The sequence below is a fragment of the Apis florea genome, unplaced genomic scaffold (assembly GCF_048593485.1).
Source record: "Apis florea isolate Af1SG1 unplaced genomic scaffold, ASM4859348v1 contig_2272_pilon, whole genome shotgun sequence".
Lineage (NCBI taxonomy): Eukaryota > Metazoa > Arthropoda > Insecta > Hymenoptera > Apidae > Apis > Apis florea.
In genome coordinates, this window is record NW_028256549.1 from 6,055,606 (window position 1) to 6,079,460 (window position 23,855).

Below are 23,855 nucleotides of genomic sequence, written 5' to 3' on the forward strand. Positions count from 1 at the left end.
GCCCGCGCGTGTAAGAATCAGTCCAATCGAGGGGATCTCCGTGGAGGCGCACCGGTCCAACCCGCGAGAAAGAGATAATTCTTTAAGGGGATCCCCGGTTGTACCGGCCTGCTACACTCCCCCTCCCTTCCTCCTCTCGTTCCCTCACCTCTCACACACACACCCCCCTCCCCTCGTTGGCCGCGAGAGGTGTTCCACGGAGACAGTGTCCGACCTTCTGCCCCACACCCTTCCCCTTTTCTCGAATACACCCCCGACAATATTGTAAACAAAATGGTACCAGTATTTCATTGGTAACCCGACACCCTCTTCGTTGAACCCACACGCATCGCCTTCCTCCTCGTTTCCTCTTCCACTTTTTCTCCCCCTCTCGTGCCTTGTTCCTTTTCTGTATATTCGTTTTTCCTCCTCCTCCTCCTCCTCCTCCTCCGTTGACCGACTTGTTTGTTTGGCCCCGCTTCGAGATTTCGCCTTTTCGACGATTTTCGAGAGGGTCGTGGTGTACGTGTGCGATGGTTCGTGTAAGTCGGTTGATTATGATGGTGTGGAGGAATTTTTGAAGGGGCTAAGATTTAATCTTACAATTTGTTTCCTTTCGATAAAAGTGTGAAATTGTTCGAGTGAAGATGTTAAAAGAGTTTCGTTGATCGTTTAATTCTTGGATGGATGAATTAGTATTCTTCTAGTGGAAAATTGATATTATATTTTTTTTCCATGGCAACGGGAAAGGAAACGGGATATCCTATCATCTCTTATTCCACGTGATTTCAATTGAGTTTTAACAATCCAATTAGTGTGAAGTGTCTGCAAAAAATGTAGGAATCGAGGTGCAATTATATAGTAAACCGATATCAAGAAATCCCACTGTAGATAATAAGGAGCTGGTTTCAAAGGTGTCTCTATATACGGTTGCCAGAAATCGGGCACCATTTCACTTTGATCTCAGGAACTAGTCTTGAAGAATCATTCAGATCCCCGCTCGTATCTACGTTGAAATTTCACTCTGACATCAAAGAAACTAGTTTCTAAGAATTGAAACACGATCACGGAAACTCAATAGAATTCAAGAATTCTACTCTGATCTTAACAATCGACCTCACGGTAAACGGTTGAACAACGCTCTCTGTACTTTTTACCAATAATGAACTAGCTTTTTCCGCGGGGAAAAGAAACTGGCTCCATCTGTAATGTATCGTTCCAACCTCTAAGTGCGCTCGGCCAAATAAAACTCACACATACGTCGCCTCGATCGCGAGACGTCAATTAGCCGTACTTTCGCCGTGGATCCTATCACCTGGTGTTACACGCAAAAAACGAGAATTGTAAAACCACCGTTGAAACAACCGTCGAATACAATCTCCATGGTTCACAGGTAAATCGTTCGACAAGTATGATTACCCGGTTACGGCAAAAAAGCTCGAGCAGAAATCGCATTAACAAGCTCTTAATAGCGGCCGCGATCGCCAATCGGAACAATCAGACCGTTTCTTCGACTCCGTGTTATTTTCCTTTAAGAAACCATTCCTTCTGGAAGTTAGAAAAAAAGAACGATACGAAAATATCGTAGAACCTGCAGGAGCAACGTTGGTGTACGTAGACCGATAGAAATGCAAATTCGAGGGAAATCGAGGCTGGAAGAGGTTAGCTTGGCAAACATGTGGTTACGTTGGCCCAGGTTATGATAGGTTCGCGTGGCTGGGCCACATTAGACGGATCGAGATCTCGAATTGTAGAAATTCCGATTCTCTCGACAGAGAGATGATACTCGGTTATTAGGCGTGTAACGCTCTTCCAAGTCTTTTCCTTCGCTTTCTGTACGATCAGACGGCACGGACTTCTATTACACGATTCGTATATACGGGGTCTGGATCGTTTTCAGGTTGTAATTCCGCGGATTCGATTCTCGACCAGTCGAGAAGAGGAATCGTAAGAGGAGAGAAAATTGCGGGACATCTTTCTTTCTGGATTTTCGCGATTGGGAGTATTTAAACAGAGTCGGTGGAATTCTTCGATCGGATCGTGTTTCGGTAAGTGTTTATAAATTATTTGAAATTGAATAGCGTAGAATTGTAGAAGATTTTCATGATAATTTAGACAGTGTTTTTATTGAATAGCGTAGCATATGTGTTTCTACAATTCGATCTGATGGAAATTCAAATTGGATGTTAGGTTATGTAGACTTTTTGTTACAAAAGAATATATATCGCATATTTGTTGTTCAAAAATATTTATTCTCGACAAGATATTCAGACTTCGATTATAAAATTGCGAATAGAAAGAATTATATTACATATAGAATGGTACATTATCGTATAATCTTTATGATTATAGACTTTAAAATATAATATATAACAATATATAAATATAAAAACACATTTTGACAAAATTCACGTAACAGTTCAAATCGTTTAAAACTTTCTTTAAAATTGTGTTATTATACAAGTGATGTGATGTGATTATATAATTATATAATTGATTTAAACTGGTTTTTTTTCTAAACTTGTTGTGTTAAACAGAATTGATACGAAGTAATTAATCTGGAATTAATTTAAGTAAAAATAAGAAATTTTGATTCGTTTTCAACAATCCCCCTAAATCTAATCTCCCTTGAGAAAAGTACTATCTATATTTCGAATCAACATCTTCCCTTCCATCGTGATTTCCATAATTTGTAATAATTTCTCTAAACACTCCCTTCGAACAGGTGTGCAACTCCTTTATCTTTATTCCATTCATCGAACAAACAATCGCAAAAGGAACGAGTTTCTCCAACGATCGAACTCGACTTTCGTTCGATTGTATATTATAACACCGGTTTTCGTGGTCGATTCTCGAAGCGATGCCATAAAAATGCATACGCCAGCCTGTTGAGCGAACGACATCGCAGCTGATGGACTTTATATTGACATGTTGACCGTTCTCGTAAATTTACATAAAGTTCGACGGTCTGGTTGCCGTTCTTGTTTATAGGAATAATATAAAGATGTAGTATCGGGTTTGGTATATAAGGTTTGTTGCGTAGCTAATTACGATGTAAAAAAATATATTTTAATTAAATGGCATTTATTTATCGTTATGTAAAGAGATTTATTGAACTTTTTAATTTTAATGTTAATTCGAACGTTTTTAATTCTGCTACGTTCCCTCGAGTCATCTTTGACCCAATTGCGAAATAAATATGGGATCATTATCGATATATTTAACTTCTCGTTTCAATTTTATGTTTTAAGTTTTCTGAAATTATATTTTATGAAAATTAATCGGATAATGAAGAGAGAGGTATTTTCAAAGAAAAATTTTTTTATAATATTATCGATTATTTTGGACATGTGTTTTTTTAATGTTTTTAAAATTATTATTTTTATAATGATTCGAGAATTTTGAGGTTGTATAAAGTTTTTTATTTCATTGCTGAATGTTTGATTGTTTTAAGTCTGTAGAGGAATTTTCCGTAGAATGTTTGAAAGATTTAAACGAATATCTCTATATTTCATAAATTGTAAATGAGAATTATACACTGTATCAGCGTGTTCAATAAAATTCCTTTGCCAGCTAGTAGAGTGATCATCGATTCCCACATTCCAACGTTTAACTTCCTTGGATTCCACTCGAACCGATTCCACTTGTATGCGCATACTTGCCTCAAGTTCGTTCTTTCGAAAAATTCTCACTATATTTACATAAAATGTAAAATTAATTATTATCTCGTAAGATAATCTTAATAATGATGTAAATTGAGTAAGAGTATTTAGAAATTAATTTTATATCTCTTTATTTGATTAGTGGAAACAACAAAATAATCGGAAAATTTAATTTTAACCAAATTTTTGACTCGATTGATCAAGAGAAATTAAAATTAATTTAAAATTTCTTCAAAAAAAATAAAAAAAAATCCTTAGAAAATAAAAATATATCGATAACGATTCTTTATATTTCCTATGTACCAAGAAATAGATATTTTAATAATAGAAGATAATAAAAGATCCGTTCATACCAATAAAACAATCTATCCTATTCGAATATCCAATATCTTGCAAAAAAAAAAAAAAGTACAGAGATAAATTCCAAGCGTATACATTTATAGAAACCAACGAAAAATGGATGAACAAAAATATTAAAACCTTTATCGCTTTACTTTCCCCTCTTACGTCTCTATTACGAGGGCAGGTTAATTTTGCCCCTTCTCGTTGGCGAAGAAGGGAAGAAAAGAACAGGAGGTTATTAGAAGGGCTTATCACGATCAGCTTTCTCGCAATTAACGCTCACGAATAGAATCGGTGGACTTCTCCTCTCCCTAGTGACTTCTGGCCGGATACTAAACTACCCGTGCGTCCGATCGATCGATAATGTACACGTGGAAGTATTCGACGCGGGGTACGTGACCGTGCACGCACGCACGCACGCACACTTCGTACTCTCTCTCTCTTCCATCTGGATGAATGCATCTGTACTCACGAACGCGTTATAATCATCCGCGACGACATTGTAATATCGCTCTAACCGCGAATAGACGCGTGGTAAGAAGTATTACTCGACGTGACTTCCTCGTGGATCGTCGATCGATGGACGGATCGATCGATCATCGACGAAGGCGAACGTGAACAGAGGAGAAGGATTATTGATACTTTCCAACTTTCCTGCCACTGATTATTCCTTCGTTCGTGATCGTCCTTGTTCTCCGCTTCCTTCCATTACAATATTCGAAGATGTTTCATCCACGATATTAAATGAGCATTGCCCGATTGACGGTTAATCGAACGATTTTAATTCGCTTGTGGACAGAATTTGACGATGTAAGATAAGATTTGGGTATTCGTTCAATCCGCGCCAGAATCGTACGTCGTGAGAACCTTTCTAGAGAAGACCTATTATACCGATTCTGCCTCTAATTCTTTCCTTTCACCCAAACAAACCAAGACCAAAAAAAAAAAAAAAAAAAAAGGAACAAGCAGCATCTTTTCCACCATCTCGCGGTAATAATATCCCGACGGAACGGTGGTGTTCCGCGATCCCCCTCATCAAGGAAGGAACGCTGCCCTCGAATCAACGGGTGTCCCGTAAAAATGCCGCCCTGCATTCGGCTCGTTAAATCGGATGCGCATAGGGAGATGCGCAATTTCTAACCGACGTGCGCGCCGCACGCCATCTGAGGGCAGCGCGGTCGCGAGGGAGAGCGGCCGATTTTGCGCGAACCGTACGCGATAACGTTCCGCTCAGTTGGAAATGGAAAACGGGGACGGAGGGTGGGGGGAGGGGAAGGTGCAATCAGCTTAATGAATAGTCGCCACGCGTAATTACGGTTGCCTTCGAGCGCGCATCGAGATCCTCACGAAGCTTGAAATGAGTGTGGGGGGAGGGGGGAGGAGGGGGGGGGGATAGGGAGGTAGACTCGACGGATTCTTCGACTGTGTTATCTTGATCACACATCATTAAGTTTCGTTCGTTTTTGTCGGAATCGTGGAAAGGCTAGGCTCGCGTTCCATTTCAATCCAGTGTGTGGATCAGGATTCGCTGCTCTTCTATTTTTTTTTTTTTTTTTTTTTTTAAGTATTTCGGTAATAACAACAAACGTGAAACGAGAATTCGAGCTTTATTTTCTAAATATTCTATTCACATTCGTCCAAGTGATAAATTTTATATATTGCCAGTTTGATTCATCGATCAATAATCGTCGAAGTCATTGGTATACTTCACTCATCCCAACTGCAAATACTTTTAAGCATTCAATGTATTCTGCTTTTTCGAAAGAGATTCGACGATGTGTTATCTTATATTATCTCGTCAACATCTCAACTTTTTTGATGTTTCGAGTTAAGAGAAACTTGTGTGGTTTTTATTATTGCACGGTTATAACGAAAGAGGTCATTACGAAGGTTAGGTTAAATGGTCTGCACGTGTTGTTTGAACGTTTGTAATGTAACGTTTTTCATGATGATCTTTCAAAATATTAGAATTAAATACATCTTTCTTTAGAAGAAATCCTAATAGTCGACAAATTTCAATTTCGACATATAATTATAATACTTCGCTCTCTCTTCCAATTTTACATATTTTCTCTCACGATCGGAATTAATACGTGAAATAATTTGTCACATAATTTATCCAACTATCGTCTCTCGATTCTCTTCTCTTCGAAACGAACGTTTCGATCCTTTCTAGAAACCACCCCCTTCTCCTCGCCCATTTTGCAATCGCAATTAATCCGCAAATATCATCTTACCGTCCTTATCGTTCCCCACGTTATCTAGTTACATTTTTCGACACCCCCGACATGCGTGTAACCTGCGATTATTCGAAGGAGAAGAAATTTCAAGACGAAACGCGTCGTAACACCCTACAGCGGAAAGACACGCAACGTTAACGCGCGTGTACTCGCGAGCCACTGGCTGGATAACTCTCTTATTGCCCTGTAAATCGTAATGTTACACCGGCAATTTAATAAGCCGGCCGCGTTCACTTATCCCCACGCTGACGAACGCTGGCTCACATAATAATGTTAATGGTAGCGAGTATATCTTCTAGGACAGCTCGAGGGAGCCGGCTAAAGTGCTTTTACACGTGTGTGTGTGTGTACACGAGAACGAGCTGATACTGGTTGAGGAGGGAGGCTGTTGTTGGAAACTCTTGATTGGATGTAATTTGATTTGTTTAAAAAATGCTACATTTTATATATATATACCAACAAATCTTCGAGTTGCCAAGATTTTGGTAATTATCTTTCGTCGAATTCTCTCTTCGAGGATAAATTTTCCGATAGCTTATATAATCCCCTTGCCGCGGATCCTTGTCGCGTATTCGAAATAAAATATCGACGATTCGCGAAATGGAATGTACAATTATCGGCAGAGGAGAGATGTGGAATTTTCTCCCCGCGAGGAGATCCGCGAATAAACACGGCGCTCGAAGGGAGAGGGGCGTGGAGGGGGGAGAGGAGAAAAAGGGAGAAGGAGAAAAACGTCGGGAGGATCGGGAGGCGGAGGGGCCCCGGAGGTTGTTGCAGTGACTGCGAGCAGCTCGTCTAAAAGGAGTCCTAGGCGGGTTATCGGTGGGTAGAGGCCGAACAACATAGCAATTATCAGCCATTCCTCGCAAATAGCTGATGGTTAGTGATAATTATCTGCCGGGAACGCCACGCCATTGGGGCAACATCGCGTATGAACGATCTATATACCGGGTGCCTAGAGCGAAACCGACCCCTCCCCCTCCTCCTCCTCCTCCTCCTACCTTCCGCCGCTCTATCGTTTTCTCTGTTTTTCGCCCCTTTTGCCCCTGTTCCCTGTCCCCCCCATCGAAATTGACAGTAACGCCACGATAATTCCTGTTCTTTGCCCGCGAAGAAAAATATTACGCCCCATGAAACCTCTCCATAGACCGTGGTAAATGCGATCATTTTGATCGTATATTTTTGCATAATTGTCGATCAGGTAGCGAAATTTAAGGCTTGAGTTCTTTCTTGTTTTCTCTCTCTCTCTCTCTCTCTCTCTCTCTTCTTTTGCGAAAATTTGCTCTTTGCTCTTTACACATTGTCCACTCGATACGTAGAGTACAGTGTCTGGATAATTGAATGGATATTATTTTGTGGAAAATTGTGTATTCAATTGTTTTATTCTACTAACGATATCGTGAAAAATCGTGTTAAGTTTTTGTTTAGTTTAGAAAAATTATTTGCAAAAAAAAATGTCTCCCTCTGACAAATGGCAACGGTTTTCTGAACAAGAGGATTTTTATATGTATTGATATGGAAAATTGAATATCACAGAAAATATTGAAATATAAAAACACGAAATAAATAATTTCGGTAAATGGATGCGATTAAAAAAAATTGATTTGATTTAATTAAAATTAATAAATAAGAAAATTATTTATATTTTGTTACATATATGTATACAATTAAAAACCTATTTTAATGTATATTTTTATAAATTATTATATTTTTACAAATACAAAAATTAGATAGGATGAAACGAGAAAATTTTCCAAAGGTGTTTCTTCACCAGGATTCAAGATGGCGGCTGAAATGTAGTGGCCGTAATCGAGCCAGATTAAACGGGTTGGATTTATTAGAAAATATGTTCCAGCCTAATGAAATGGTGGATAGAACAAACGAAGAGTTTTGAGGGATGGATATTACATTGTGAACTTTAATATACCGGCAATTTAGCAGACATTGCGGGTAAAAGTGCGAACTGGCTCGCTCCGTGGAGCGCTTAGAACTTTATTATAACCTTTAAATAGATGTAATCTCGAAGTCATTACTGTTTACCTCAGGTATAGCAATCAGTGTTCGAATATAATCACGTCGAAGCGTGCAATTTGCGAGGCTGGATGTTTACCGTGTTCCAGGCGTTTGCATTATACGATTCACTTTCTTATTTTGCAATATTCGTCCATCGCGGTTGCCGATTGAATGAAACCTATGATAACGAATTAAACCACGAAATCTACGATCCATTACTCTGTCAAGATTCCATTATCATAAATTTATCGCTCTCGTAAATTAGATGATTAATAAAAACTTTAGTCAATTAATAAAAACTTAAAGTCTCTAAGAAAAATTTATTATATATCGATTCTCTGTCATTATTTCTCGATTCAGATACAAAAAACATCTTTTAATAAATCGTTTCCCGCCATTACATTACGTGCCTTCTTCAAACGAGGCCTTTTTTAATTTGTTTTAATCTTACAGATATATAATTGTAACAATAAGAGAAATATGTCATAAGAGTTAATCCATTCTTTTTTTTTTAAATTCGATATTCAAAACATTTAAAACAATACCGTTTCAAGAAAATTATTATACATTATACAACTTCGAGCGAAGTTGAGACAATTCCGTGCAAACCATGAAAAATTCGTAAATAATTCTAAATAATTGTTCCAAGAAAAAATTTTCTTTCGAGGAGGGAAAGCAGAAGACTAGTCGAGTCTTCTGCAAAAGAAACTGAATCTCGAAGTGATCTCTGTTCATGGAGGCGAGGTAAAAATACAAAATGGTCAGATAAAGGGGGCAGGTTCGCTCGAGGAGGGTCCCAGGGTAAACCGGGACAGCCGGTCGTTGCCACGGCAAATAAGCTCGACGAATACGATCGAGCAACAGTGTGTTAAGTACTGGCATTAGGGTAATAAGCGTGCAAAGAGAGCGCCCTCGGCCTATCTAAGCCAGCCTGCACAGAAGTAGGTGCCTCCACCCACCGAGATCCTCTTCCTCGTTCGTCCTTGTTACGCGAGATCGACGATCTCGTATCCCCCCAGTAATCCTACGCCTCGTGAACAAACTGAACGTGCAGGTTCGATCGTTTCTTTTCGTTCCTTTTTCGAGAACTTTTGGATTTCTGTCGCGAGAATCCTTGGGATTCTTTTGCCTTTGGTCAATCATTGCGAGAAATTTTAATTTGAAGATGAATAAATTGCGTATAAATTTTTTATTTTCTATTTTCACTAGTGTGGAACAGGCTTTACTATCACTCACTCAATTGTAAAAACATGAATTATTATGCAATTTGGAAAGTAGCCTTTACTCATTCAAATTAACAGCTAGCTAAAAATTTCTGTATTCTATTTCCATCAGTGTAAATCAGCCTTTATTTTCTCCAATCTTCTAATATGTCATTCTATGTAAATCATTTTCATCGGCGCGAAACAGTCTTAATTTTACGTATAAATAAATTGCGTATAAATTTTTTATTTTATGTTTTCATTAGTGTGGAACAGGCTTTATTACTATCTTCCATCACTCACAATTGTACCCTTTACTCATTCAAATTAACAGCTAACTAAAAATTTCTCTATTCTCTATTTCCATCGGTGTAAATCAGGCTTTATTTTCTCCAATCCGATGTAGATGATTTTCACCAGTGCGAAACAGTCTTAACTTACTCCACACCCAAATACATTCGAACCAAAAACACGCTAAATCTTATCACTCTCTAACCAATCAATAACACCTGTAAACTCCAAACTGAACCAAAACTTCATTTCGTGGTGTAAACGAGCCATTACATCACCCCAAACGTAAATACCTTCAACATTTACTATTTACTTACTCATACATATACTCCTTTTCTTCTTTACCCTGTTCCCAATTTAACCCGTGTGTACGCGGCTTAAGGCTCCCTCCGCGCAGATACGATCTGGCCGGCCAAATTGTTTCGGATTGTTGGTTAATTGGGAGCTCGTTTTGGTCCTCCTGCGCCTCTTGGCCGTTCCAAGGGGAGACTGGACGAGGTGGCACAGAGAGAGAGAGAGAGAGGGAGGGAGGGAGAGAGGAGGCAGAGAGAGAAGAAGAGGAAACGTCGGTGTGCAAATGCCTCGCCCACCAACCCCGTAGTGAACCAATAATCGAAGCTCGATATAGCGACCCGACCCGGTGTTATCCAATCCGTGGACCCCGGTCGCCACGCAATTGACACGTTCCACGTATGGAAGAGGGGTGGTTGGGGGTGGCGTCTATGCGTGTGTGTGTGTGTGTGTGTGTGTGTGTGTGCATACACTGGAATGGAACTGATGCATGGAGAAAAGGAAAAAAAAAAAAAAAAAGGACGAGGAGGGTCCGTGTATAAATCTGCTCGGTAAATACCGTCGTTTTTATCAGCCCGGGAAAAATATCGAGGGGGGGGGGGAGGGATTGCTTGATCGATTCTCGCCGTTTTTCGCCCCTTTTTATCGCGGCCCGCCCCCGCTTTTCGATTTTCGAATTTATTGGACGAGAGGTTGGAGCCGTCGATGACGTTTTCATGCTGGATTTCGTGATTATTCGTAAATTATGGGATATGCTGGGGATTTATGATGGAACTGTGGAGTTCGTCGAGGGAAATTGTTTCGATCATTGTCATAAATTAAGTTAAATTATTGTAATTATTGTAGCATGTGTCAAATTATTGTATTTGTATAGATATTTGTATAGAAAATATTTTTTTTTCTGTATAAAAGAAAAAAATACTAATAATAATAATTCGAACGAATAATTTGAGAGATGACGAATAACACACGAGTGAACAAATGTATCGATATGTACTATGTAGTTAATAGTCACGTGGCGCTAGTGTCGCCCCATCGATCACTGTTGTCTTAGAAGGAAATTACGATTTGCTTACAAAAATGATACATTTTGAATGAATTTTTTTGACAGGGGTGCATCGTTACGTTGTAATGGAAATACGTCACGCGTCATTGGCCGTTCTTGGCGTGCATTTATAACAGCGTTCAGCTGCGCTCGACAATCAATTTCTATATCAGCTTGATTATCGAACAAGATGTTTTTTAACGGATGAATTATCGAACGGTGTCACAATTTCGATTTTGCATCGATCGACCCTCAACCCTCCTTGCATCTCGACGCTGAAATTATTAGGATGCACGCGAATCGTTTCCTGGAATCGAGATTTTTATCGTCGGAAGAGACACGGGTATCGTGTGAATAATTGTAGATTTTAAATAAAACGTTGATCTCGTTAATGGGGGGAATATTTTTGAATCGTTCAAAAGGATTTTCATTGTCGACAAAAAATTTCTCTGTAATTATCTGTAATATAATTTATGAATAACGATAGGTATATACGAGCACAATTTTTTCCACTTTTTATTAAAGTCCACTTCAATTCCAACCTTTTAAATAAATATTAATACGGATATTAAATATTAATAGAAATGAAATATTTCTAAAGTATCGTATCGTCGTTTATTAAATATTCATAAAATTCAGAATTCCGTTTGAGAGAGTTGAAAACCGTGAAACCAACAACTAATTAGATACAAATAGTAGATTTCACGAAGGATGCGTGAGGGATGGATTTCGTGACGTTTCCACTTTCAAAAGAGCATTCATTTTCACGTTAGTGCAATTTAATTGCCCCGATAGTATCATCCTGAATTGTGAATATAATCGCAGATCGCAGATTTTATGGATATTAATAAAAATGTGGCACGAATAAGCCAGTGTATCAAGGGAGGGCTGATTTCTCGTGTTAAAGGATACATTTTTACACGTGATATTAACTCGTGAAAATAAATGATAGATTAGATTTCGTGGATTTGAATAGAAAGGAAAGGAATCGTAGATTAAATCGTAGATGAAATTTAGATAATTTTTTTATGAATTTTCTTCTGATAAAAATTTTTGTATTTTTTAATAATACGAAGCAAATCAAGTCAGTAATAAAATTATTTAAAATAGATAATTAAAGTTCCTACCTCTAAAAAAAAAAATTTATAATTTCATAATTTCTCATTACGTTAGAATTTATTTTAATTAAAATTGTTTTCCTTCCATTATTTCCATTAACTTTTCCTCTTCTGTAATCACCTATTTGTTCCCTACCTTTGTCATTGTTATAATTCACGAAATTACCAAGAGTATTCGAGTTCCCCAGAAAATTTAATATTTCTAATACATTTAAAAAAAATCATTTTCATCATTATTCCTTCCCTTTTATCGTTATTACTCAAACCTTCGTTAACGGATTAATTTTCAATTAATATCCGCACCGACCACCATTTACACGGGCATCGATATATTTATAATAATAAACGACACGACTTCTCTCTCTCTCTCTCTCTCTCTCTCTCTCCCTCTCTCATAATTTCATTCGCACACGAATTAATACACAAAGCACAGGGGGAAAAAAGAAAAATACAATTACCATACACGCCCAATCGGACAACGATTTTCGTTAAACGTTCGGCAATTACCATTTTTACCATTTTTAATTCCCCAGGCCAAACACTCGGGTAATTCGCCTCCTCTCGAATCGATCTTTCTCAAATAAATTCAGGCGATAAGTCATGCGGCCGGAGGGGTCGATAAATCCTCGGTCGATAATAAAACCGTTTTGCATGGAATCCGAGGGTCGGGAATGCGCGTTTCGGTGAGGAAGAAGCCGTCCAACGTTGTAACGAGATGCGGCCAATTATAATTATCGTTCGATAACGTTGCTGCTCGGAGACGATCGTTCATAACAGCTTGTCTTACACGTGTCTGAGGGGATAACGAGGCGAGTAATTGTCCTTTGTCTAATTACCATCCGGGCCGGCTAATTGTTTCATCGGGTGGAAATAATGGGGCGGAGTCACGCGCACGACACTGCTTTCCTTAAGGATCCATCGTTTCGAAACTTTTCTTCTCGATGATCGATGTGATCGATCGAATTTAAACGTGATTTTGACGAAAGGAAAGGTAATTGATGATTGTTTTCTCTTTTGGAATTTTTAATTATCATTTGACGCGTTGATGAAGTAAATTAAGGTTTCAATGGATGATTTTCATTATGTGTTCTCTCTTCTATTATTATCTATTTTCATTTTCATTTAGTTATTTAATAATATAATAATGATACAGAAAATTATCAATGTGGAATAATGCAAGTAAAATATAATTTGGAAAGAATGTAAATTTAAAATGATTTTTCAAAATTTTTACTTTTAATTTTTAAATGTACCCACCAATAAATTATACATACATTTTTCCAAGAATTTTTTTTCTATCGATCATTGCTCTTTCTCATTGGATAATCTGAAATCGAGAAACAGGAATACTCCTGTCCTCGCAAAAACAATACATGAAAGAAAGAATAGAATTAAAAAATAAATAAATAAATAAAGATGGCAGTCTCTGAGAGTCGAGGTAGTGGACAATTAACGGGGCAAGAAGTCTATCAATCAGAATGAATCGTTCCCGGGTATCGACGAGAAACTATCGTGCAGCTTATCATTTCCGATCATTTTCCAGTTACTCAACTGTCGTTCTCTCGTCATAGTCGAGTAATTGGCCACGAGTAGTTATTTCATTAGTGGAACCTGATCGAGAAATCGTGGTGGACCAAGGGGACGGAAACGTGACGTAAATTATTGGTCGTAATTGACCATATTTCCCTCTTGGCGCTACAAATTGAAAAAAAAAAAAACGACGAGAAACTGTTTTCTCTGCGAGAGAGAGAGAGAGAGAGAGAGAGAGAGAGAGAGAGAGAGAGAAAAGAAGAAGAAAGAAAGGGAAAATAAATAAATAAGTATAATATTAACAAGAAATTTAAAGCAATATTGCAATTTACTTTAATTATACGTGATTTTCAATAACGGGATAAAATTGTCCTTCCATGTATAGTAAAGTAAGATGTTAAATTGTGAATTTGATCAATATATTTTTCAAGATGTTTATCACATATTTAAAAATAATTATTTTCATTGATTTTTGTGTTAGACAATTTTGCACTAGTATCGTTTAGTGAACATTTTTAATAAAATATCGATAAAAAGTTTGTAGTAGAACTTATTAATTCTTTTGGGATTTGCAGTAGATTTTAGAGAATTGTTAGAATTTGGAAAGAGAGAAAGAAATTAAAACTCGTGACATTTTAAAAATTAATTTTTATCACAAAGTAAGATGCAGATCATTTTTCTATTAACGGGATCATAAATGATACCATTATCAGAGTTTGTTTTCTAATCTCGATGGCGTGTCGATACCGTTCACTGCCAGAGACACGCAAACAGTGACGTTCTTTTTTTTCCAAGTTCTCGAGCGACCATCGACGAGGATCGAGTGTCTTTGAACTTCTGTCACGTATAAAATATTCCAGGTGATTGCCTTTGGTTACCTTTACGGTCGTTACTTTTTCCGTAATGGACTTGGTTCAAACGCGTGTCTTGTTTTGTAGCAATTCTTGTATTCGATACTTTGTATTGGCTTCAGGTAGTAACAAGAGCTCGAGTTTTATCGGAATTTTTTATCCAGATCTTTTTGTTGAAATTGAATTCTTGACTAATTACGTAGTTAGTTCAAGTTCTTAGACCGTTCGACTCCTCGTTTTATTTTCTGTTTAATTTTTGAAATAATAGACTTTAAATTTAAACTTTTATTATTTACATTTCTCAAATTCTTAATTATTGCAGAAGAAAGAGCAGAAACTCTTCTGATGACTACGATCAAAGGGAACTAAATGGGTTTCTTCACAACAAGCAAGAACTTCACTTCTTCAACTGTTCAGGTAACAACAGATATTCCTTCCAACGTTTCGCAACTTACCCGATAAAAATAAATGAATTTTTGCTTGTTCAAACTAATTCCAAAATATTCCCACAACCCGTGAAAAGCCACACCCCACGCAAATGGATCCCGTACAGAACAGGCGCGGGTGGCACAAATCGCTCGACACTGTCATTACACACCTCTCTCGAAGCAAAAAGAATCCCCTCCCCCCCCCCCCCCGATAAATTGGCAAGACTTTCTCTTCATCGGCGATTATTCGTCAATTTTCTCCCACTTGTATCCCTCGTCACGATCAATCATCGATCCTTGATCGTTCCTTGATCCAACGATTACGTCCCATGGAAAAATCCCCTGTCGCGCAATTTCCTCTCCGCGAGAAGCGTGGGCCCTCTCTCCACCTCCACCGTGGAGGAGGAGGAAGCAGGTTCGAGCCGCGTGTGCGTGCGATCACCCCGTTTTCCCTCCTCCACCCCCGCCCGGTCTGACAACATAATCATCGGGTTTAACTTGCGCTAAAGCATAGTTAAACGGGCGGCCGGAGTGGCGGGCCTAAAATGTGTGTTTAACCGGCTGTCCCGGTTTTTAGAATCGTTCACGTGTACCCGGTTTGCTCGAGTTGCGTTACACCATCATTATCATTATTAGATTAATAATGGGATATCGGGTAACCGTTGCCGGGAAAAATGCGCGGGGCAACTCGCCGCCATTATGGGGATCGTCCGTTCCCCCGGTTGGTTTTTTGGGAACTACCTGGTTTATATGGTTGGGCTAGGTTTGGAGATGCGGTTGGAAACTCGACGATTTTGATAGATTTGGATAGATATCTGTTATTAATTGGATTGGATGATGATTTTTTTTAGATTTTCGAGAGTGGAAAATTCGTGGAAAGTGAAGAATATACGAGAGAATGTAATATTAACACGTTGAATATCGTAGAAAGATCCTAGGGATCTCTAAAGCGATCCTAGGGATTCCTAGATCTTATTTTTCTCGCTGATCACGTAAAAGGTATTCAAGTTCGATTTGTTCATTACTAGAAACAGTCAGTAATTTGAAGAGAATAATTAGTTGTTTATTTTGGATTAGATTTGAATTAAATATAATAACTATAGAAAACAATCGATATTCGAGTTCGTAACGAATTCGAACCGAATCTAGTGATATATATCGCTTTAATGTACTCTGAAAAAGGAACACAAATTATTCTCTCAACTTGGCCAGACATCAAATTACAATCAAGGTCTCGTTGACAATCACAGAAACGGATCGGTCGAACGTGCGAGGAATCGATCGCAGAGGAAAATGAAAGGACGACGGTAAATTACACGACGTTACGAGGAAATTGATAGTCTAATTATGGCCGTCGGTCAATGGCTAAAGAACCAATTTGCTGGCTGGCCATCGTTCGATTAGGATTCATGCCGCGTGTTCGTCACGTTAATTTTCGCCGTTCGGAGAACGTGATCTTTACACGGACGATAATCAAAATCGATGCCAAAAAATCAACTGTTTAATATTAATAGATCGATTAGATTAAACAAATTCTTTGGGGCTGACGAGTAATCACGCAGATCTTTATTGTATCTCATTAATAATACATTCGTGTCGGTCTAAGGAAGATGCGTTGACCATAACTCACAATAGTTCGAATTTTTAAGATTTTTCGAAGCTAGTAAAATTCCCTAGGTTCCTTAGGTATCCCTAGATGTTGAATTACACTTTTGCTTTTGATCAATTTCACATTTTATTTGGCACAAGTGTAATCGATGAATATCTAATTCGGGTATAACAATGCAGAGATTGTATTGATTTGATTAACGTATCGAAATATCAAACAATATCTCAGAAAAAAACGGATTAAGTTTATATTTGGAATTGATCAATTGGTTTATATAATGAGACATAAATTTATCTTCCGTCATGTTGGGTTAGCTAGCATTAATGATAATTCTCGTCTTTCATTCTTATCGCTCCGTAAAGATGTAGATACTTATACAAGCTCACTCTTTCGAATTCTATAATGAGATTGTAAATCAAGGTAACTTGAACTCAACTCTTACATGATCGAGATTACCGATAAGATCGGACTACTCGGTGTTTCATGATACACAATCTCTCCACTAGTAACTTAACTCGCGATTCTAATTACGTGGAAACAAGGTAACTCGTTTCTCATCTTCACTGCCCCTTAACACCTCGGGCTATTATACCAAATCCCATACTATATATATATATATATTGTTTGGACAATTAATTTCATTCAATAATTTCATAAGACAGACAAAGATTTCCCTTTATACATAACCAACAAACCGCCAATTAAACAAAGCAGAAAATCTTTCTAATAGATGTTGAATAACTCTCGAATATAAATTAAACCTCGACTTTTAAATCACAAATTTAATCGTTTAATAAAAAGAGAAGACAAAATAGTGATTTCCTACCTAACCTAAAATCTCCATCCACTTTCTAAATAACTTTCGATACAATCTCTAAAATTGTAAATTCAATTTAACCATCGGCCAACACAACCTAGAATCTGTTGCAACAAAACATAAAAGTACCCTTACCACTGGATTACCACCTCGAGAATCGATCGCAACATAACCTGAAAGTAGTACTCTCTCATCCTGCCAATCCACTTCAGCCTAACCTCGACACTCCAATCGAACCAGTGCCATATTCGCGCCATCGATGCCCGCCATGCTGGTGGACGTCGTCTAAATTCCACTTAATCGCCGGTACAAGTTAAAAAATCGCGTATCGACGAGCGGACAAGTTGGCAGGAGCATTGAATCACGATAAGATCGAGCCGGTATAGGCCTACCTTAAGCATTGTTTAATGGAGAACGGGTTCTCGCTCCTCTCTTCTAATGCCATCCGACCCGGGGAGGGTGATATTCGAGGTGGTAGGGAACACCGTCCACGGTATCTTCGCGTATATATTTTTCAGTCTACGCTTGTACTACGGTTGTACAACCGTGGAACATCCGAGACGCGGCCGTGCACCGGCCGCCTGTGTGCGAGTTGTACGGATATTCCATACGATGCCGGAGGCCTGATAGAGTCGTCATGCGCCTCTGTGTAATCAGGGGCTCTCAGTTGCGTCCGGTTGTATTTCTGGGCCTCCATCAGCCTCCCTGACAAATTTACTGCTCGACAATGAACCGTAATAGAGTCTACGCTCCGATAAACGATTCGCCTTTATCGTCCCTTCGGTGACCGGTTTATGATGAGACGCTTCGAACATTTCCAACCGCGCATGCGCTTCCGATCTGAACCGTTAGATAAACTTACTACGCGATGCCTTCACGGAGATACGTGCAAATTAAACCTTTCAGGCTAATAGAACTCAAACATATAATTGTATTTCGACGTCAGCGTTTTGGTATCTATATATATATATATAAAAGTACGACTTGAAATTCTTCGTAAAAAAAGTGCGCGAAGATTTGAAATTAATATTCGACGAATTTCGTTTCCACGAGCGAAAATGAAGGCTGGAGGGCGAGGTGGCGGTTGATGCATCGCGATCCCGCTATCGCGACACGAGTTCCAGGAAGATTAGAGCGGCTAATTAATAAAGCGGGGTTATCCGCGTTACATCTTCGTGGTATTAAACGGCCGAATGGCCGCTTCATGGAATCTGATATCTCGGGTACCGATCGAGCTTTAATAAAGTTCTCCACGGCGAGCGCTGCGATCGTGGAGAGAGAGAGATGGACGAAGAGAGAAGGATTGCGTTGGAATTTCGTCGGTAGAACGTGACCCACCGGGGCAACGCGAGGAACAGGCTTGTCATGATTCGATGCTCGCCTTTTGCTTGATAAACGATTCGGTTTCCCCGGGGAGTTTGGAAATTGTACGAGGTATCGAGGTTAGGTTTGGTGAAAACTTGTGCTGGGGAAAAGATATCGGATGGAACGATGCGTATTACTGTTTGGAGGTTATGTTTAAATCGTGGAATTTGATTTATTTATTTCGAGGTTATATCAATTGGTTATTTTGTAATTTTTATTTGGAAATTTTGTTCAGTTTGTTTCTTGAATAGATTGTCTTAGAGGTTAGGTTTATGATAATAATATTAATATTTATTGTACATGTAATATTAATTAATATTTATTTCGTAAACCGTTAATAAGATGTTACTGCGGATAATTGGTTCAATCAATTTTAATGATAAATTTAGCGATTAACAAAATTGAAAGTGGACGTTTAATCGACTTGTTGAGGAGATTTTAATTTGATCAATCGATGAATTTTAAAAAAAGAAACTGAAAGGGATTTTTAATGATTGACCGGGAAACTTTAATTCGTTAATTTTACATGGACAATGAACAAAGTTAATTTCCGCACCTTCATAAAAAAAAAAAATCATTCTCGAGAGAATTTCAAATTGCAAAGATAATCTGTATTTCGAACGAGTATCTCATCTCTATAATTTCATTATCGACCTCCACGTCGATCGAATGTAATGAAATTATTTCCGAAAGATTTAATTTTAAGATGCAATCGCAACAGAATTATTGCAATATTATCGATATCAAGATATATAAAGATTCCGTGTGTCTTTATCCTCGATCCATCTTGTAAACGAAACCTCTTTTACCTCGATATCTCGGTAGATAAACTTAAAAGATAGCCTGCACGGGGACACATTTTAATTATTCATACGGGACACCCATGGATGTATCCATGCTCGACTTTAGCTCACGTCACGTCCATCGATCTCGATCCCAAGAGCAGCGTCGCGCCGTCTATTTGAGAAAATCACCGATACCTGTTCGAAAGTCTCTTGATTGAACAGTGGACGGAGATCGGGAGAGGGGAACGGAGGAGGGAGAGAGAGAGAGAGAGAGAGGATCGACTCGTAATTTATTCCATGTTTTGTAATTTAAATGCTTAACGTGTGTTTAATTTAACCACTCCCCTCCACAAGCGTGTATACGTGAGCGCGTTTTTTTTCTTCCCTGTAAGAGCAAACTTCGTTAAAACGATTAAAATTAACGAGACACTTTGGATGTTGGAAGAGAGGAGAGAAGAGGAGATGTTTGTTTTAATTGATATTCGAGATAAGAAGAAGGGGGGGGGGAGAAATTGATTTCTCGTATCGATTAATTTTTGGAAGAGGATTGCTCGTTCAAAGTCGCTCGATGCGAGAAACTGGCTTGTCGAATCGAGACGAGCTCTAATTCTTTGAAGTGAGAATAAAGGATCGATGAAAGATGATCTTTGAAATTGTATCGAGACTTGAAAATTGTTAGAGTCGAGTGAAACAATTTTTAAATTTGTTTAAAGGAATCTAAATTTGTCCTGATAATCGGATTATAAAAATTATGACTTAAAGTATCTTGTTCTCGTACAAAACGTTTATAAATTTATAATTGGTCAGCAATGTTCCGCATGTAACGAGCTTGTTATTATTTCGTGAAATTTCTCAATTACGACGCAATTCCACATTTTAATTAACGAATCGTGACAAATTGATCATCAATCCCATACATAGATGTATATTAAAAATCAGATATACGCTATTGTTTTCTGCAATTTATTCAGTGATCAATTCCACAATTTCCTTATGCTCAAATTTAATTTGATGGAATTGTCATAGCAATTACACGCTCGAGACGCGTTACTATACTCATAAAATGTTTTCAGGCGGGGACAGGAATTTTCAAATCAAATTTGTTGGAATTGTATCGGCAATTCCACCGCGAAAACGAACGAAACAAAGTCAAATTGCCGCGAATTTCTTCGACGAATCGAAGAGGAATGCGCCTCGATCTTCCTCTTCGCGTTTGATGTATCAATCATCGGCGGCGGATCCGAATGGGGCCCGATCGGGCCCCTCCTCCCCCACCTCCCTTTCGTCATTAAAATTCATTTGCCAACGATTCACGGCTCCTTCTTTCTCGGCCGGCTCTGATTTTTCCGCCGTAAAGTGGCGGGGCTTGCGCCTCTCCTCGCGGCACAATGGGCCCCCATGGATGATTAATGATCCCGTAACGTTAATGAGGCGATGACTCGGCCGACTTTTAACAACTCCGGACGATTCCGTTTTCGAAAACGAGATTTATTGAAAATCTTCGTAGACGTATCAAGTCGTAACGACATAATATAAAAATATGAAAATTGAAAGGCCCAAAGTCACCAACAGAACTCCATTTATTTCATCTCTCTCTGAGAAATTCACGCTATCAGATAGAGCTCTGTTCGGGCTCTCTCTCTCAACGAATCGATCTCCACGATACAAAAGACACCCGGAAGATGCCCCAAATCCTCCCTTCGATCCTTCCCAAAAAAGGGGCTCCACTCAAAATTCGGGCCCTCCTCCCCCCTCCCCCATCTGCATACAATGAAGAAGAGGTGATACGCGGTTCCAGGAACGATAATAAAATCGTATCACCTTAGTGGAACTGCTCTTACTGGCCTGTTGGTTGTGACTCGGCCGTATTCGTGGCTACCACCCACCCCGCGGGGGGTAAATTAAGTTGTGATTATCTGTCGATGCGATTTAGCCGAGGGGTGTCCCAAGAAATCGTTTCACGGAGACGAGATCCGAGGAGTTGGACTCGCGAGGATGAGTGGAGGAGGAGGAGTGTCAGAGAGAGGAGTTGTTGTGGCGGGAGAAGGAGGAGGCACGGGGTGGAGGATGAAGAGAGAAAGGGAAGGACGTGTTTCTTCGTCGAGGCAGAAACAAATAGCCATTGTCTGCGAGGAGCCACGGCAGTGCAGAGCCTGAGGAGCATCTATCACCTGCTTATCACGATTATACCACTTGTGCCTTTCCCTTCCAGCCTCCTCCTCCTCTTCTTCTTCTTCTTCTTCTTCTTCTTCTTCTTCTTCTTCTTCTTCTTCTTCGTGGTCGTCGTCGGTGTTTCTCGTGTTGCTCCTCTTGCTTCCCTCCTCTGTTGTTCCACCGTCGTTGGATGGTCGCTGGGTGAGTGAGACGTTTCCACTCGAGCCGCCTTTTTGCTCAATTTCGAGCCCATCCAATGACCCTTCCACCCTTCGAGCGAGGATAAATAATTAGCAGATCCGACGTGGGTCAGATACGGAACCGTGATCGTTTCTTGGCTTAATTTATCGGCAAGGGGTGTCGGCGAAGGTCAAGGTCGTTGTCCAGTTACATCAAAATGTACCGAAATTAACCGTTCACAGTTTCAGAAATAATAAATGTGCGCCTCGCATTAATTCCAATTGGGATTAATCCGTTTTAATCCCCCTTTGAATATCGTCGAACGCCTCGAATTCACAAATTAGACGTCTCTATCGAGCCGATAGCTACGTAACCCGATCCGAAAGAGGCTGGTGCCGCTTGGAACATGGATGAAGTGAATGTCCCGTGTCGCGCATGGAACGTGTCCCCATACGCTTTCACGGGCGCATTACCAGCTGGAGCTTTGTATAAATATATCCAGCAAAGGTGGACGATAGAGATCTGCGGGCGGCGGGGCCATTTGTTGGCTGGATTCGCTCGTCCAGCCCTGCCAACCGGTAGAGCTTCTTCGACGTTGGGATGGAGAGGATCACCACCTGCGCGGTCATCCTGCGTCGACAGTCTCCTGTACGCGCGGGAAAAAATCCCTAGAACGAATGGCCGACGATCGGATGGACGTCGGACAGATTCTTTTTTTTTTTTTTCTTTCTTTTGAAAAGCAGAATGTTGGGGATGAATTCGATTCATTGAAGGATCGCTGGTGTTGTAAATCTCTCGAGCGACTGCTTAGCTTAAATCTAATTCGAATCAAATCTAAATTTTCCTCAGACTGTACGCGCGGAAAAAATCCCTAAAACGAGTGACGGATGGACATTGGCCGCATTGATTCTTTTTCTTTCCTTTTTCTGGAAAGGAAAGTGTCGTTTTGGGGATGAATTTGATTCATCAAAGTATCGGTGGTATTATAAATCTTTTCAGACTGTACGCGCGGAAAAAATCCCTAGAATGAATGGCGGATGGATATCGATTCCTTTTCTTTCCATTTTTTTGAAAAGCAGAATATTGTCTTGGGGATGAATTCGATTCATTAAAGTATTGGTGGCGTTGTAAATCTTCTCAGATTGTATGCGTGGAAAAAATCCCTAGAACAAATGGTGGATGGACATTAGCATTAATTCTTATTTTTTTTTTTTTCCCTTCTTTTGAAAAGGAAACCGTCGTTTTAAATTGGATTCATTAAAGGATCGACGATGTTCTCTCGAGCGACTTAAATCTTAATTCGAATCAAATCTAAATTTTCCTGTTAGAAATCCGTACGTATTTCCCTAAGTTGAAAAACAAAAAGATCCTACGATAGAAATTTTGAAGAGAAATCTTCTTCAATTCCAAAAAATCTTGACTAGAGAATCTAAGAAAATCTTCTTCGATGTCGAGCCGATCAAGCGGGACAGGTATCCTCCCGCAATCGAGACGAAGACTCGAGGCCACGTTAACGGGACCGTTAAGTTTCCAAAACAAAAGGTAATTTGTTCGCTGAACACGTCCCTAAAGAGACCATACCCGCAACGGTACCAGCCAAGAGTCGAGATCTCCCGGTGGGATAGGATCGCATAACGCAGTCCGTCACAGTGGGTCTCTGGGTTCCTTCTTCTCCTCTTCTGGACCATCCGAAACTGCTTCGTGGAAACGTATCTCGACGAAGACATCTAAATCCACCGGGAACCTGGTACCTGTTAAGAATCAACCTTCCTCCACTCTTGTCTTGCCTTGCCCTTTTTCCATTTGGACGACAGTTTGGTGCGTCTGCTCCCTCTATCGGGACACGTGAAGCTTCGACTCGACGTTTCTTCCACCGTTTCAAACGTCTTCGTTGAACTTGTGGATCTTGCCTGTTTCATCTCGGAGATTTCTGGAAACGGGCGAGTAGGATTG

At 39.4% G+C, this 23,855-nt stretch overlaps 1 long non-coding RNA gene across 1 annotated transcript; it reads left to right on the top strand.

Annotated features, from left to right (window-relative positions):
• The first annotated feature begins 1,242 nt into the window (after positions 1–1,242).
• LOC147658444 (uncharacterized) lies at positions 1,243–14,982 on the top strand. The gene is made up of 4 exons (XR_015295261.1): positions 1,243–1,372; positions 1,452–1,589; positions 1,880–2,027; positions 14,887–14,982. It is a non-coding gene; the product is annotated as an uncharacterized LOC147658444 (long non-coding RNA).
• Positions 14,983–23,855: the final 8,873 nt, after the last annotated feature.